This window comes from Triturus cristatus, chromosome 8, assembly GCF_964204655.1.
Source record: "Triturus cristatus chromosome 8, aTriCri1.1, whole genome shotgun sequence".
In the NCBI taxonomy this organism is placed as follows: Eukaryota; Metazoa; Chordata; class Amphibia; order Caudata; family Salamandridae; genus Triturus; species Triturus cristatus.
This window is the reverse complement of record NC_140591.1, coordinates 910,847,677-910,866,222: the sequence shown is the minus strand read 5'-3', so window position 1 is coordinate 910,866,222 and position 18,546 is coordinate 910,847,677. Positions and strand designations below refer to the sequence as shown.

General features: G+C 48.8%; 1 protein-coding gene and 1 long non-coding RNA gene across 6 annotated transcripts in view; one reads left to right on the top strand and one right to left on the bottom strand.

Annotated features, from left to right (window-relative positions):
• Positions 1-18,546, top strand: part of IL1RAPL1 (interleukin 1 receptor accessory protein like 1) — a 2,372,066-nt gene that overhangs the window by 1,825,742 nt on the left and 527,778 nt on the right. The gene's annotated exons all lie outside the window — the stretch shown is intronic.
• LOC146805257 (uncharacterized) overlaps positions 1-18,546 on the bottom strand; it is a 312,230-nt gene that overhangs the window by 69,420 nt on the left and 224,264 nt on the right. The window contains exon 4 of one of the 5 annotated variants that reach the window (XR_014967818.1): positions 16,371-17,102. The exons of the other annotated variants lie outside the window; for them this stretch is intronic. This is a non-coding gene — a long non-coding RNA (uncharacterized LOC146805257). Of the gene's footprint in view, positions 1-16,370; positions 17,103-18,546 lie in introns of those variants that run through there. 5 annotated transcript variants of the gene reach the window in all.

Genomic DNA, 18,546 nt, shown 5'->3' with positions numbered 1-18,546 from the left:
TCTGGGGACCAAAGTTAACATTGGCTCTGTCTCCCCCCCCTTTCAGAGTTTTCTCTTGCCTTATCTTTTGGCTCTCCGTCATCTGACTCAGTAGTGGATTCTGATTCATCAAAATATTCCTTTTCTTTACAGTCAACTGGATTTGGAATTCTCAAAGTATGACTTGCATGGATCCAGTTCTTCAATCCAGCACACTTCACAGCTGTTGTTGTAGTCAAGATGACTTGCCTTGGTTTTCCCCACCTGGGAACCAAACAGTTTCGTCTTCTGTGTACTTTTATCCTTACCCAGTCCCCTGGGCTTAGATCATGAGCTGGCTTCTTTTCAAGAGTGGTAGCATCCGCTCCGACCTGATGAAACACAGAATGAACTGCATCAGCCAGGCTTTTACAGTATTCCAATACCATGTCATCAGTTATTGTTATCAGCTTGTTGACTGGTATAAATACATGTCTCATTGTGCGTCCCACGAGGATCTCATGAGGACTCAAACCAGTAGTTCTGTCTGGTATTGATCTAATAGTCATGACTACTAGAGGCAAGACATCGGGCCATTTCATACCTGTGGCTAAACACATTTTCCCTATTCTGTTTTTGATAGTACCATTCATTTGTTCTACTACACCAGAAGCCTCTGGTCGGTAGGCACAATGCAGTTTTTGTCGTACATTCAATGCTTCACAAATCAGTTTTATGATCTCATTATGAAAATGTCCTCCTCTGTCTGATTCAATTGTTACCGGGAACCCAAACCTAGGTATAAATTCCCTCAACAATAATTTTGCCACTGTCATTCCATCATTTCTTCTTGTTGGGAACGCCTCTACCCACCTAGAGAATAGGCATACCATTACCAAAACATACCTCAACCTGTTACAAGGAGGCATCTCAATGAAATCTACTTGCATTCTGGTGAAAGGTCCTCCCTCTCGACCTATTGTTCCTAGACTCACCACTGTTTTTCTTCCTGGATTGTACTGCTGATAAATTAGACATCTTTGACAAATACTTTCCGCCACAAGCCTAAACTTGGCATTATACCAAGTTTGTTTAAAAGACCTAATCATGGCGTCTCTCCCTATATGTCCCTGTCCATGATACATCCGTGCCATGGCAGACATCATGTTATCAGGTATAACTGGTCTTCCATCTCGATAGACCCACACATGATCTTTCTCTCTTGGTGCACATCCTGCGTTTACCCACTGTTTCACTTCTTCCTCTCCTGCTTCTTCCTGTAATTGTCTTACCTCATCCCATGTTCCCACAGTGTTAGTAAACATTGGGAAACAAGAAATCGATTCCTTTTCCTTTGCCTGATTGATTGAATTCTGATTTCGTGCACAATATTGTGCCAAGTCATTGGCGAATTTATTTCCAGTGGCAATGTAATCACCACTGCGACTATGAGCAGCACATTTTACCACAGCCAATTGCCTAGGCAGCTGTATTGCCTCACGCAACTTTCCAACCACTTCAGCATTCTTAATGGGAGTTCCACTTGAGGTCAGGAAACCTCTTTGCAGCCAAATTTGGCAGAAATCATGGACCACCCCGTAGCCATATTGGCTATCAGTTATCACAGTCACTCTCACACTTTTCCCAATCTTACATGCTCTGGTCAGGGCAATAATTTCAGCTACTTGGGCAGACCTTGCTCCTTTCAAATAGGATGCTTCAATCACTGCTGCAACTGTACATACCGCATATGCTGCACTCAGCACTCCATCATCTGTTCTTAAACAAGATCCATCAACAAACATGACATAATCACTTTCTGGCAAGGGTTCATCTTTCATGTCAGGTCTTGGTTTTGTACAAAAGTCAAGTACATCCAAACAATCATGATCTGCTTCATCTCTTACCTCCACATGATCTACATCAGGCAACAATGTTGAAGGATTCACATTCACGCATCTCACAATAGTCACATTTGTTGCACCCAAAATGACCTTTTCATGCTTAGTCAGTCTGCTGTGCGTCATATACTGAGTACGACTCCTTGTTAAAAGAATCGCCACATCATGAGATTCCTTCACACTGTTCCAAACTTCAACATGTAGCAGCTACTGCTTTCAGATACCCAGGAAGGGCTACAGCTACTGGGTCCAACATGGATGAAGCATATGTAATTGGTTTTCTCAGTTTTCCATGCTTCTGTACTAGAACAGAGAGCGCACATCCATTCCTCTCACTGCAATACAACTCGAACTCCTTATCATAGTCAGGCATACCTAATGCAGGCGCTTCACACAATCCTTCTCTCAACTTCTTGAATGATGCCAACTCCTTGTTGGAGCCGGCCTCGTGGCGTGGTCCTGTTCCCCCTCGCTAAGCCGCACGAGGTCCCATGCACCTCGGGGCTCCTCCATTTTGGATTATACGTGACTCTACGTAACCACCTACGTGACCCCGCCACACCCGACATCGAGGCTCCAACCCCTGGCCCGGGGCATACCACGTGAACCCTTCCCACTCCCGGCGGAGGGCAGTATCGATGGGACCCCCAACCGTCCTTCCACACCTAGGTGCGATCGCCCCACAGCTCTCTGGGGCCTGGCGCCTCTCCTGCTGGGCGTCTGGCCGCTCCCTACCCGGCCTCTCCGCCCCCCCGGGCGCAAGGGTCCGGACATCAAAGGGCTCCAGACCTATATCTGGGGCGACCCGGCAACAAGACGACAGTTGTATCCCGGAGTCAAGAGCCCTGCTGATCGGATCGCGGCTGACCCTACGGAGAAAGACTCATCCTGAAACCACACCCTGAGCCCTGCTGACAATGTCGCGGCTCCACCATGCTTAAAGACCTTCACGAACCTTTGGGGCCCTGCTGACGCTGTCGCGGCCCGACCTTGTTGAACGTACCATCAGAGCCCAGCTGACCTCGTCGCGGCTCGACCGAAGCGGACCTACCACCTGAGCCCTGCAGACACGGTCGCGGCTCTCCACGTCCGAGCTGCTTTGAGACCAGCACGCAAGGTCTGGCGCAGAGCCTCCCCGTACCTGGCTGGTACTGAGACTGACCCGCTACCCTATCCCTCTAAAGACATTGAGACTCTTTTTGGATCACTCGATCCCACTGTAAATATTGAATGTGCTACCTTTGATAAAGAACCAAGATAAGCAACTGATACGGAGTCCTGTGTGGTGGTGTTACTGGGCCTAGTACGATCTCAGGAGAAGGACCTCTCCTCGGGGGCTTCTCAGCGGCGCTCGACTATAACTTTGCGGTAGGAAGGTGGCCGGAGCAGTCCCCCCGACTCCCCGGCGGTCCTCCCTCCAACATTTGGTGGCCAGAGACGGGATCCGAGCCAGACGCAATCGTACAAGCAAGTAACGCAACCACTACCTAACCAGACGGAAAGAAGGGAACCATGAACGACCAAGAAGCAACCATCGCCGCAACCTTCCAACTGGAAAAGCTGGAAGAATACACCCACAAAGAACTGAAACAATTCTGCAAGGACAAAGGGATCCCAACCACAGGATTGGGCACCAAGGAAGAAATGCAGAAAGCCCTGAAAACCTGGGCAGAATCCGAGACCACTCCACCCCGAGCCGAAGGAACCTCGGCCCGGGGCGGAAACCTGCCACCGACCATAACCCCGACAGATGGGGGACGAAGCATCCTGGAAGCCGGCCTGTCCCACGAGGAGATGCAAGAACGGGAGAGGGCCCGGACACACAAAATGGACCTCGCCCGACTCCGGCTGGACGGTGAACTCCTGCTGGCAGAGAAGAAACTAGCCTTGGAGTACTACGGCTGCAGGAGGAAATCGAAGAAAAGAAACGGCAGCGAGAACTAGAAGAGAAACGGCTAACCCTCGAGCACGAGAGGGGCCTCAAGGCACTCGACCTGAAATCCAAAACGGGGGAGACCGGCACCCCCGGGGCCCGGGACGCTCTGCCACTAACCGAGCCGAAGGTTCATATCCCCAAGGATGTCGTCAAGGAATACTACAAAAACGACGACATCCAGCAGTGGTTCCGAGCCTACGAGGTAGCCATGACCTCCCATCGGGTACCCCGGAAGGATTGGGGTGCCAGCCTATGGGGGAGGTTCCTCAGCGAGGGCCGGGATACCCTGCTGCAACTCCCCGACACGGTGATGACCTCATACGAGCACATGAAAGAAGCCCTACTCACACGCTACGGACTATCAGCCGAGATGTACCGGCAGCACTTCCGGGACTGTAAGAAGCTCCCCGATACCACATGGGTCGAATACGTGGACTTCTTCAGCCGGGCCTTTGAAGGGTGGATAAAAGGGAGCAAGGTCACCTCGTACAACAAACTGTTCGACCTCATTGTCTGGGAGCACCTCGCCAACAACTGCTTTATGGAACTAAGGCAACACCTCCTGGACAGTAAGCTGACCGAGCCCCGGAAGCTCGCCGCCGAAGCCGACCGATGGGTCAACACCCGGGTCCCCCGGAACCCCGTGGGGGACTACCAACGGAGTACCACGGGACCTCCTCGCCAGCGGGGCGGAGGAGGGGGGTCCCACCGCAGTCGAGACTTCCCGACTGGGCCGCCCAGAAGGCCGCCACGAGGCCAAGCCGCCAACCACACGTCCCCGACCCTGGTCCGAAGGGGGACCCCCATCGCCAGGCCTGGGCCCCGACCAACAGTGACCTGCTTCGGCTGCCAACAGACCGGCCACTATGCGAGCGACCTGGCCTGCCCTGTGAACCGGCGGAGCGGGACCGCTGGGCCCCCTCCCCGACAAATAGCCGCCGCAGCCCTGGGGGAAGGAGAGGAAGAGGAGGAAAACCGCGAGGACGGGTCCCCCGAGTGGGAACCAGCTGCCATGTCACTCGTATGCCTGGGCCCCCGAGAAATGGTGCCCCGGGCTGCCATCCCAAGCAACACCCAGAAGTACCAGCAGTGGGTCACCATCAATGGACAACGGGCCGAAGCTGATTCTGTCTATGGTTATTTTCCTGTGTCCTTTCTTAATGCTGTGTCCTAAATATTGGACTTCTTTCTTACAAAATTGTAATTTTGATGGTGACACTTTTAATCCTCCATCTGCCAAATGATTCAGCCAAGCTACAGTGTCTACCTCACAAGCTTCACAAATTTTCGATGCCACAAGTAGGTCATCGATATACTGGACTAGTACTGAATTTTCAGGCATTTCCAAACTCTCCAAAGACTTTTTCAATAGCTGATTAAATATTGAGGGGCTTTCTGTATACCCCTGTGGAATTTGGCACCATGCCAAAATACGCTCACCGAAACTAAATGCAAAAATTTGATGGCTGTCATGGTGTAATGGGATGAAAAAGAAAGCATGGCACAAATCAATCACTGTGTACCATTCTGCGTCATGAGGGATCTGATATAAAATCACAGATGGATTTGGTACAATGGGACAACATGGTACAACAATTTTGTTTATTTTTCTCAGATCTTGCACTATTCTGAAATTTCCACTAGGCTTTTTCAGTCCCATTATTGGTGAATTACATGGGCTACTCATTATTTCTCTCAAAATTCCTTTTTTTATCATTTTCTCAATTACAGGAGTAACTCCTTCGATTATTTCAGGGGTCAATTTATATTGTGGGACATTTGGGTAACATACTCCTTCTTTTACAGTTATTTTTACTGGATCTTCATTCCTCATCAATCCTACGTCTTCTCCTGTAAAGTCCCAAACTTCTGCTTTTACTGATTGTTTTAATTCTTTCGGTAATTTGTCAGGGTTAAATACAGTATAGGTTCCAGTAACCTCTTTCTCTCCGTTTGCCATTGTCATTTTATTCAACACATCATCATCTGGTGTTTCAAAGGCTATTCCATCTGGAGTACAAAATATAGTGCAATTCATCTTGCACAATAAATCCCTACCTAACAAGTTCACAGTACTGGTGTCGCACACTACAAATCTGTGCATTTCAGAAAATGTCCCTATACTAACTTTCACCGGTTCTGTAAGGTAAGTTTTAATCTGTCTGTTGGACACACCAACTACTTGGATCGTTTCATCCGAGAGAGGAAGATTCTTAACATCAGCTGATCTAACAGTTGATCGTGTAGCACCAGTATCAACAAGGAAAGTAATATTTTCATTATTAAGCTTTCCATCTACAAATGGGCCTGTCTGGTCTACTTCTAGAGTTGGGCCAAGTACGCACTCTTCTTCCTCCCTTCGGCACCATCAATAACCCTCTTCTGAATCGCTTTCATCGCGTTGCAGCCAATACTGCGAAGCAGCGCTAGCGCGTTGCGGCTTATTTACCTGTTCTTCGTTGTAGAATCCATTCTCCTTACTATACTTCTGGCAATTTTTGTTCTGTGGAAAAGGTGGTTTTGGCACCTGATTCTGTTGTGTTACACCCTGCTGTTGTCGTTGCTGTTGACCACTCACCTCATTCTGCACCTGTGGATTCAAGGATGAATTTTCATCATTAGTGCTTGGTGGATTCTTACACTCGGATTTCCAATGCCCTATCCTACCGCAATTATGACACAGAAATTTCTTCTTAGCTTCCTCAATATTCCCTTTAATTTTCCCAGGATTAAATCTTTGTTTTGACCCAGCTTGTTCTACTAATTGTGCATCCTGTCTCTCTGCTACTTTTACCTGTGCCCACATTGCCTTCTCTTTTAGTTTTCGATGTTTTGCTTCAATTTCATCGCTGAAATATTTAGCATGTCTCAATACTTCGTCTATTTTCTTGTTTTGCCAATCTACCGTATGCTGTTTTATCATTTCACTAATTTCTGGATGAAGACCATATACAAATCTGTATACGAAATGACTCAAATCCTTGTCACTCAAATTTTCATCTCCACTGAATTGTTTAAAGGCTAACATTAACCTCTCATAATAGGCATGTACTGATTCTTTGCTTTCCTGATGTGTTCTGTCAATTTTCACCCAATCTGTCTCTTTAGGGGGTACTTTGTTCTTTAAAAATGCCATAACCTGTTCATATTTCTTCATTACCTCGGGGTCTGGAGCTCCTGTCTTAGGATCCCTTGGGTATTCCTGTGTCGGCCAATCTATTACTATTTTACATTCTGTCCATAGATCTGCTGGCACGATTATGTCAAACAAGCTATTCAAATCAATCCACAATACTTTGGATAGCTTCACAAATCTGTCCACCTGTCTATACCACTCAACGGGTTTTTCACGTAGTCGAGGGAAGTCATTCGTAAATGACAAAATATCCTGTCTAGTCCATAGGACATGCACATATCCTCCTACCGGAATCTCTCTCATAGGGTATTCTGTCACAACCTTCTCTTTCTCTCTCACAGGATAAGCTGAAAACGTTTTGTCTGAAACTTTGTCTCACTTACGATACCATCTGCTCTTCCATTTGTCCACATCTCCCCATTTTCTCAACAAAATAATTATTTCCTTAATCTGACCTGTTCGTCCTGTGGTATTCATGTTTTCTATATTTTTTTGGGTGAAATCTACTCGATAGGGTTTCTGTAAGGCTTTTACATTTTCAATATCAATACCCATCTCATTTGCCACTTCTTCTAATCTTTCATGAAGACTCTTCGCTCTCCATGTTATGCTTTTGCACAGAAATAACAACTCCTCATCTTGGTAGGTTTTTAACATCTCTGTCGGGATAGTTCCTACTATTAATTCTTCCAGTACCATTCATAATTTAGCTACATCTATTGACTGTGATTCCTTGTCTTTCTTTTGCAAGCTTCTCAACCATTCACTCAACTCCTCTGTAGACGGTCCTACTGGCTTCTCTACATTTCATTGTCCAAAATCTTTTTGAGTTTCTGACATTGTCTCTATCATTGTCATACGTTTTTCTGCACAGTTTTGATGTGCAAATGGGTTATTTGAAAAATTCGGGTCAATCATACTCATAGTCTGTCTCCATGGATTTTCACTCTGACTCACTCTTGGTTGTTCAACCGGTTTATTACTTTTATAAGGGACTGTCAAACAATGTTCACTGTCTTTCTGCTTGTCAAAAATAGACATTACTGGACCTATCGTTACTGATACAGTTACCGCTTCCAAATTCTTAGTCAATTCTCTTATTTTCTCGGTTAATTCTAGGGATGTTTTTGCTAATTCTGCTGAATTTTCTCCATCCAATTTTCCTCCAGATTTCTTTTCTACCTCTCTAATAGGATTGTTTCTTCCCAAATCTTGGAACTCTGGTTCCGATTTTATAATTCGTACTGTTTCTTTCATTGGGGCACTTGGAGTTAATATTTCTGGTTCTGGTCGGTATGTTGGTGGATTCTTATAGAACATATCATCAAGTACATCATCCTCTGATTCATTCACTCTATACCCTCTCGATTCCACATTATGAATCTTTTCTACACACTTTCGTCCTTCATTCTCTCCTGTAGTTCTTACGGGAAACAAACCCTCCGTCATACTCGCATTTCGCCACCTTCTCATTCGATCATCATGCTTCTCATGTCCGCATGATCTGCCAAACAGGTACCTATATCCTCTACCATTTCTCTGTCTTTCTCGGTCATGCATTTCGTCTTCCCACTCTGTCAAAGCCTCAAATTGAGTCGGTCTAGGTCTTGGCTCTAAGTTCATAATTTTCTCTCTTTTCAGTGTATTTAACCCAATTATCTGACCAAATGCAGGTGTGATATCCATATTTCGCAACCATAAAGGATGCAGGGGTTTTCGGTGGAGGAAGTAACTGTCCTTCCCTAGTTATGATTGGTTTGTCCTTCTTAAACCACTTCTTAATTTTACCAAACCATGACTTTTTCTCCTTTTCTGGTGGATCGTAATACATTTTCCTTTCTTTTGTCTCACTAGTTTCTCCTTACGACTGTACAGCTATTCTGTCCAATTGCAGCGCGACTCACACTAACGCACCAATCCGGAGCATCTACGTCACTGTCACAATTCTCAAATCTCAGCGCGACTCACACTAACGCACCAATAGGGAGCGTTTACGTCACCCTGTATTTCTCCACTCCTAGCGCAGCGCACACTAACGCACCAATCCGGAGCGTTTTACGTTTCTGACCGTCTGTCCAATCCCAGCGCGGTCGTTCTGACGTCAGCAGCCGCTGCGGCAGCTCCTGCTCCTGTTTACCCCTCCTTTACAAATCTGCTCAGTAAGGTTTTGTTTCAATTTCTACAATTCTGTTAGTAACAACATAAAAACGTCTCCATTGTCCGCTTCGCTAACCAAAGAATAGCAATAGACCTTTCTAACGAGAATTCCGTCTTTCCCGAGAGCAGCGCTTACCTCTGCCCTACTACGGAATCACTACTTCCGTTGATAAAGTAGCACATCCCTCTACTTCACCCTTCTAACAAGCATTAGCTAACCGTTTCTCCAGAATTAAGACACATAGGGCCGATTCCGATCCTGGAAAAATATTCCCCGTACGAATCGTATCTGGATTTTTTACCGTACGAATCGTACAAGTCCCGTACAAATTGGCAAGTACGATTTGTATGTGAAAAAGTTCATACGAATCGCATTGGGTAAATTCCCCGACACGTCCTCGGGTCGGAAAAGGTGTCCGACACGTCCCTGGACATTTTTACGTACGAATTTGAAAGCTGAAGTCCGAGCGCGCAAGTACAATTCGTACCGTCCGTCCGATTGTACAACCGTATGGTTAAAAGACCGTCCGGAGCAAACTCCTATAGCAACCATGGAGACGTCCAAACAGGTGCCCGGTACGCGCTGTCCCCCCCCAGCTCCCCGTAGGTACGTGCCGTCCCCCCAGCCCCCGTATGTACGGTGCGGACCCCAACCCGTGCATGTACGGTGCAGACCCCCACCTGTGTATGTACGGCGCGTACCCCCACCCCCGTAGGTACGGTGCGGACCCCCACCCATGTATGTACGGTGCGGACCCCCACCCGTGTATGTACGGCACGTACCCCCACCCCTGTAGGTATGGTGCGGACCCGGGGGTCCGCACCGTACCTACGGGGGTGGGGGTACGTGCCTTACATACACGGGTGGGGGTCCGCACCGTACATACACAGGTGGGGGTCCGCACCGTACATACACGGGTGGGGGTCCGCACCGTACATACACGGGTGGGGGTCCGCACCGTACATACACGGGTGGGGGTCCGCACCGTACATACACGGGTGGGGGTCCGCACCGTACCTACGGGGGTGGGGGTACGCGCCGTACATACAGGGTTGGGGGTCCGCACCGTACCTACGGGGGGCTGGGGGGGGTACGGCGTGTCCATCCGCGGGGGGCTGGGGGTACGCGCCTTACATACACGGGTGGGGGTCCGCACCGTACATACACAGGTGGGGGTCCGCACCGTACATACACGGGTGGGGGTCCGCACCGTACATACACGGGTGGGGGTCCGCACCGTACCTACGGGGGTGGGGGTACGCGCCGTACATACACGGTCGGGGGTCCGCACCGTACCTACGGGGGGCTGGGGGGGGTACGGCGCGTCCATCCGCGGGGGGGCTGGGGGTACGGCACGTCCATCCGCGGGGGGGCTGGGGGTCTGGCGCGTCCATCCGCGGGGGCTGGGGGTACGGCGCATCGATCCGTGGGGCTGGGGGGTCCGGCGCATACATACGGGGTGCTGGGGGGGGACGGCATGTACATACGGGAGGCTGGGGGGGATGGCGCGTACATAAGGGGGGCTGGGGGGGGGAACGGCGCGTACCGGGCCCCCTATTCCGCTCGCATCGCGGCGTACTTCGCTTTTCCGGCACTTTTTGGGTGCCGTAAAAATATTGCCGTCCGGACTGCTGTCGGTACGAATCGTACTTGCTGGGACGTAAAAACATGCCTAACTCCGTCCGGACGTCACGTCCGCGGTGTCCCGGATCACATTCGTATGTATTTTGCAGTCGGTCGGTGTTTTTTCCGACTCGTGCGGAAATGGTGTTTCCGTACGAATCGTACTTGCAAGTTTGTATAGTGTTTTTACTGGGTACGAGTCGGACGGAGAAAACGCTCCGACCGACGGTTCGTACCCGTTTTTTCCAGGATCGGAATCGGCCCCTTAGTTGGAGACCAAATGCTCCTGAGAAATAAAACCAGTGTTTCACAATTAACCCGAATGCTATTTCGTTCACGCACTTTCACACAAGAAAAATGTAGTACATTCACTCAGAATCCTGTCTTTCCCGAGAACAACGAACAGTCTGTCCTGCTACAGAATTATGACATACGTTAACAAAGCAGCGCTTACCTCTCCTTTGTCCTTCTAACAAGCTCAGATAGTACCTATTACCTTTCCAGTGATAAGCATTATCGGAATGCCAGTTGGATCCCTGGTACCTAAGACCAGAATCTCACAGGTAACCTTCGCTATCATACACACTTCTTCCACACAGAAAATTTCACTAATGGCAGCACACAGCGATGTCACCGAATCGAACCCAGACAATGCATCGTGCAACTTCAATCGTCACACGTTTCTCCTGTGTACCTACAGGATAACAACAATTCTGTCTTTCCCGAGAACAGCGCTTACCTCTGCTCTACTACGGAACCGTTACAAACTTCCGACTTCCTACATCCCAGAAGCCGTGCAAACAACATAAAACTCAACACGACTCAACAGAGTGTTAGAACATGAACCAATATCAATAACCTATAATCAATAAGCTATTTACAAGCATTAATCACCAAACCAAAACAATAAAAACCATCGTCTTGCTACCAGAAAACTGTTGCAGCGCGGAACGTCAAATTCCCCCTTCGGCACAGACCAACTACCTCAGCATCAAATTCACTCAAATACATTCATTGGTGGGGCCCATAACACCAATACTTACATCCTGTTGATCTGTTTACTGAGGGAAATACGCTTCCAAACGCTGACATGAGAGGAATACCTTTACCTTACCTTAAACACATTGACTTCAAAACCTAGGATATCCCTCTCATAAGGAGATGGATCATTTAGTTGTTTGCAGGTTTAGTTTCACAGTCATTTATCTAGTCTTCAAATCCCATTAAATTCCCTTCTTAAAATAATCGACACAACACATTTGTCAATTAATCAAATATTCTTTATCTAAGAAATATTGCAAGAAACGTTAGAAATCATCATCAGCATTTCAGATCATCATATTTACCTATTCTGGCTAAAGTCGTCCTCTAAGTCAGTCAGTCAAGAAGAATTTTATTCAGCAAAGTTAGGCCGCAATTCAGTCTCTCAAAGATTCAGGATAACAGCTGTCCAGCAGTGTCACCGTCCTCTCCGTCAGCATAACGTCAGGAAATTGAGTTCGTCAAAGAAGAACAAGAGCTAATAGTTCAATTCCCTACCTACTTTTATAATGAAAATAATGTCAAAAAGTATCAAGATCGGGGTTTAGAAAGTCCTGATTGGTCCACTTGGGGTCGAGGGGTACAGTTCTCAGGGTGTCAAACAATGAAGTCATCAAACTTGCTTGTTCCGGCTTTTAAATTGAGCTTTGTCTTTGGTCTTGGATAGGTTCCCGGAGCGTCCTTGAAGGGTTCATGTTCTCCCGGGGTCAGGCCCAGGCCACTGCTGCTGGCGGTGACGCCTGCGCACTTCACCCAGAACCTCGTGTTGTCAGGGCAGTCACGTCTAACGTCTCGTTCAGCCATCTTGTTTAGGCCGAAATGGTCAACTTAAGCAAAAGAAACACAAAAACGTAATTAAAACATAGAAATGGCTAATAAAATGTTATCCCCTTGCTAATACCCATATGTGTGTGTATTTATCTAGCAGAAGCAACACTCAGAGCGGTTTATACTCACTGAATAAAGCACAAATCACAAATACATCACCAAAGCGACATATAACATGCAATATTCTAGTTTTCTACTATTAATATGTGTACTCAAGTTAGTTCACAATTAATATAGCCATGCAAGGTGCAATTCCCACGTGTAATTCTTTTGTTAATATGATTGGTGAGTTATCACTTCAAACAAATTAATAATATTACAATTATTTGATTATTCGGATTAATTTCAACATGCAGAATGGGGGGTATACAAAATTTTGTATTACCCGCTCCAGCACTAACAGCCGATATCACCAGTTTATCTGTGATAGCGGCCGCCAAAAACATCGCCACAGATTACACCGGTAACTAACGCTAATGAGATGCAGAGTAGGCATTCCCGTGCAAAAAGCTGCGACAACACCACTTCGCAACATTCACAATGACTAGCCAGATCGGTGATAAGATCACAAAACAGGTGATAAGGCATGTTAACAGCAGGGATTTAACACCTGCTCTTACCTGGTGCAAAGTCGGACGACAACCTGCACCATAAAAGGGAGCCCAGCCCAGAGCCACACCTGAAGATCAACAAATGCCATGGAGCTACTGATCATGCAGGCCCCAAGAGGGCCACAACACCCACCACCACCACCCCCAGGCCCGCCAACCCCCCCAGACCACCCCTGCCCCCCCGGACTACCACAGAGGCAGTGCGGACAAAGACAGCGAACCTTCAGAAAACACGCCAGCATCACAGACTTAACACCAGAGAATGTGATTGCCCACTAAAGGCTCAAAAGGACAACCATCCTCCGTATCCTGACCATCATTGTCCACAGGCTGACGGTACCAACACAGCGGACAACCAACATCCCACCTCAGACAAAGCTGCTGGCTGTGCTGCACTTGTTGGCCTCTGGTACCTTCCAACCAACAACCGCCAGAGTCGGAGGAGTCTCACAGCCAGCACTATCCAAGTTCCTCACACCTGTCTTGGATGTCATCATCAGCTTGCTACCCCAGTAACCTTTACTTCCCCCACACTGCGCAGGAACAGCTGAAGACCAAGCAAGGCTTCTACGCCATAGCAGACTTCCCGCATGTGTTGGGGGCAATTGACTGCACACATTTCCTACTTGTGCCCCCTGCCAACACTGCACACAATTACCGCAACAGAAAGCACACTCATTCCATCAATCTGCAGGCAATAGTGGACCAATGGGGACTCTTCACCAGTGTTGTCACCAACTACCCAGTCAGTGTGCATGATTCCTACATCTTCCGACAGTCCATCATCAGCCAGCTCTTTGAGGCTGCCACCTATGGGAATGCATTGCTAGTTGGTAAGTACCAAATGAACACACCACAAACCTCAACTCCACAATCGTGCAACTCACTACTCTGGGAATGCACACGTTACTAACTCACATACAACATGTCAAACAACATGCCCACCTACCAGACACGACAGCACAACTTACTATGGTAACCTTGGTTAGCCATGTACACAAGCCATCAACGGCATGGCACCTCAGCCACACAATAGCAGAATGTGTGGAGAGGTGGGAACCAGGCATGTGTGAAGGAGGCAAGTGACACACAAATGAGAAGGTACACAATGCCAAGTGTGGTGTGGATGTGCTGGCCAGACTGCAGTATGCAGACCACAGACATGCCCATGTCGACATATACTGATGGTGTCTGGAGTGTAGTGAACAGTGGATGGAACCATGTTACCCCAGGCAGTGGGCTGCCCCAGCGTACGCCAGGCCAGCGTAGGAGTGTGCATAAAAAGCCCGTTGCTCTGCAATAGCCAACGTGTCTGCCAGGGCGGCACCTCACAGCCCACCACAAGGCTGACGCCGTGAGCGGCGGTGCCTGCGATCATGTGCGCCTGCTGCACCTCAGGCCCCAGGTCCCCAGACCCGTCTTGGCTGCCCCTGCGCAACCAGGCCACACCGCTCACCTGCCAACACCGGCGTGTGTCAAAGAGGGCCCACGACGTGCCTGTGCAAGCTCTAAGCCCGAGGCTCGTGAACTTGGCAGCCTCCTCAGACCATCACGGCCGCCGCAACACAGGACCCCAGCACTCCTTTTTCGTTGAGTTACTCCACGGGCCTACACTGCGGTCAAGTAGGTCACACATTTCGAACTGAGTCTTGATTTACACAATGGCAGAGTACATATTTTATTGCAGAGTTAATATCACTGTACTCCCTTCGATGTGGTGCCACCAACTCTGTGCATAGCTTTCGAACGACACCTGTCTGTTGTCCCTTGCTGTCTACTGCCTTCGGCCTAGACTGGGGTTGCATAGGTCACACATTTGGAACTGAGTCTTGATTTCTTCATGGCAGAGTTCATATCATTGTACGCAAGGAGAGGAGTACGAGGAAGACGTGGTTCAGTCCGGTGGAAAAAAGGATCAGTGTTACAGAGGTGATCGAACACTACCAACAACTGCTCTGGTGCCACTAACTCTGTGCATCGCAAGCCAACGACACGTGGCTGTGGGCCCTTTCTGACTACTGCCTTCGGCCTACACTGCGGTCCAGGAGGCCTCACACCAATCCAACCCAGTCCGGACCAGGCAGAAGACGGCATCATCGCAGGCTGCACACAGGCTCAGCTCTGGTGCTTCTACCTCCGTCAACCACAAATCATCGCCACATGCCATTCCAACGTCGTATGTGAAAGTTCCAGAAGGAGCTGGCTGAACAGCGGTTGGCCCTTGCTGACCGCTGCCTCTGGCCTACACTGCGGTCCAGTAGGTCACACATATGGAACTGAGGGCCATATGTAGGTAAATTAAATTTACCGATTCCTAAATACCGAATTTTACCGAATCGGTATTTAGAAATCGGTATTTCCTATGTACCTAATTTTTCGGTAAATTTTACCGAATCGGTAAAATTCGATAAATGTTTACCGATTCCACAATACCGACCGGTCTTTCAGAATCGGTATTTACCGAATCGGTATTTACCGAATCGGTAAATACCGAATCGGGATTTACCGAATCGGAATTTCAAAAACACATCAATTGAGGAATCAGCCAATCATGTGCACCCCGCAGCCCTCCCAACCAGGAAGTGGCCACACCCAGGCAGGTGCACACAATCAGAACCCTCTGGAGGGGCTGGGAGTGCTGAGGAGTACAACAGAGCCAGTGCCTGAACATTGTCAACTGATCCTGCACAATGGCCAGCCAGGACACAGAAGGAGGGGAAAGGAAGAGGAAAGTGAAATTCAGCCAGAAGGAACTGCAGGTACTTGTGGAGGAGGTGGTGAAGCAGCACACTAAGCTTTTTGGAAAGCAGTCCCTGCAAGTTGCAGAATCGGAAAAAAGAAGGATCTGGCTAGGAATCCAGTCGCAGGTAAATGCTATTGGAGTGACCCCCGGGACATTGATGTGCTCAAGAAGCGGTGGTATGACATCCGGATCATCACCAAGAGGAAGATGGCTGATCTGAAAAAACAGGCCAGCCAGACAGGAGGAGGAAGGAACAGGGCACCTGCCCTGACAGAACTTGTGCAGCTTGTGGAGTCCACGATAGAGCCTGAAAGTGTCGTTGGGATTGGGGATGCAGACAGCTCTGCCAGAGCTGCTCCAAAAAAAGGTAAGAAGCATGCGCAGCATTGTGCCCCCCCCTTCCCCTATCCCAAATCCCCAATTGGGCTATGTGAATCCCACTCCAGTACAGGGTTTTGTGCAGACCAGCAATGCATTATGGGTGATGTAGTCAGTGAAACCCCTATCATGACAGAAATCACACTGAACAACAAGGCATGTGACACACATCTGCGATAATCAGGCTGAGGACAATGAGATAGTGTTGCAGAAATGTATTATGATGTGAGCAATGCAGGGCTGCAGGTACACTGAGCTAATGTAAAGTTTCTGTCCACAGGTGAGACATCGCGCAGGACTGCTAAGGATAAGGGAGAGAGGGCACCCCGGAAGCATATCACCGAGAAGGCCACCACGGGTGCAGGGCACACAACACCACCACAGCCAGCCTCACCACCACAGCCAGCCTCGCCAACACAGACAGCCTCGCCAACACAGACAGCCTCGCCACCACAGCCAGCCTCGCCACCACAGCCAGCCTCGCCACCACAGCCAGCCTCGCCACTACTGCTAGCCTCACCAGTATCAACACCACCTGCAGTGGTGAGACCTAGGAGGCGTGCTGTTGCCAGACTGCATGTGTCCGAGTCCTCCTCTGAAGATTCGAGGGGGGATGAAACATCGACTGTGCCACTGGATGGTAGCAATGCTGTTGTGCTGTCCACCTTTGAGGGAGCACACTCAGGTGCCAGATGCCGCCGCAGGGCTCGTGTGAGCAGTCCACCTCCACAGGGTGAGAGCCATGGTGTCTTCGGAGGGCTGGAGGCAACCATGGTGAAGGTGCAGCGCCTACAAGGCAAGAAATACAGTCGGTACAACGACAAATGAAGTGCCTCAATGAAAAAATGAGCAACATTGACAGGGGCATTTACTCAATGGCTGAGGGCTTGAAGGAGATGGCTGCGGGCATGCGGGACATGTCCCAGTCTGTGATGCTGCTGTGCAGTAAAATGGATGAGGACAGAGCAACACGGCGAAGGGAGAGGCAGAAAATGAAGCACCATACCAGGGCAGTGAACCGCCTAGCTACTGCCACTTCTCTGCTCTGCAGGCGCTCCGTGGTCATGCAGGAGGGGCTTGGGCACTGCAGCACTGATGTTTCTAGGGGGCTGGTTAAGGTGACCACTGCTCTTGAGGTGCTGCTTACGAGCCAGTCTGCCAATACTGGTGCTGTGGATGTTGTGGACAGCGAGGACACAACCAGTCGGAGCAGCATTACCCCCCCTGTCACAGACACCCGGAGGAGCAGCAGACGGCATGGGGCTGCCACTGGTCCCACAGCCAGTGAGGACAGTCAGTCACTGGCATCCCGCACTGTAGTGTGTGGCCGCAGACGCTGATGCAGCGCACACTTCCAGGACAGACTTGGGTGAAGTAACCCATGACTTCCTACTATGAATGTCACAAATTTGATAGCCCAGTTTGGCCGTTTGTGTTGTGGCGTAGTGCCCACAAATTAAAACTACGTCATTGCATCCAACAACTGGCTGTGTCTCCTTACTTACTTAGAAATAGTTGCATGTGATCTCTGCCCGTCTCTCTCTCCCATCTGTTGCTGCTGGCACTCTGGCTGCGTTGGGCTCTGGCTGTGCAAATTCATCATCATTCTCCTCAAAATCGCCTACATACACCAATACACATTCATCTGCAGTAAGTATAAGGGAGTGTCACAGGGGCATATGTATGAAAGCAAAAATTAGTCGCAAACGCTGCGAATCGCAAAAAACAGCGTTTGCGACTGATTTTTCGCTATTTCATATGTATGACACATTTCCAAACTGAAAAATAAGAAATCGCTAAATTAGCGATTTCTTAGGCTGCGAAACAAGAAAACTGCGAATTTCCTAGCGAATACCTATTTTGCGATTCCTTAGCGTTGCGAATATCGCTAACAAGAAATCGCTAGCTAAGAAATCGCAAACACATGTATGAAAAAATTGCAAATTGCGATTTTACGAAATTCGCTAATTAAGAAATCGCTATTAACACCAATTGCTTGCAGGTGGTAAACTGGTGCAAGGTACAAAAACCAGCCCACAATGCAACAAACACACCCACAATGGCTGCAATGTACGTGATAGCCAGGAGGCTGCGTATTCGGGCCCTTGCACACAGGAGAATGAGACAGGAACGTATCTTCAGGCTGCGCATGACCCTGTTACAGAACACTGAAGAGGAGATCTATGACAAGTACAGACTGCACCCACAGACCATAATGGACCTGATTGAGGAG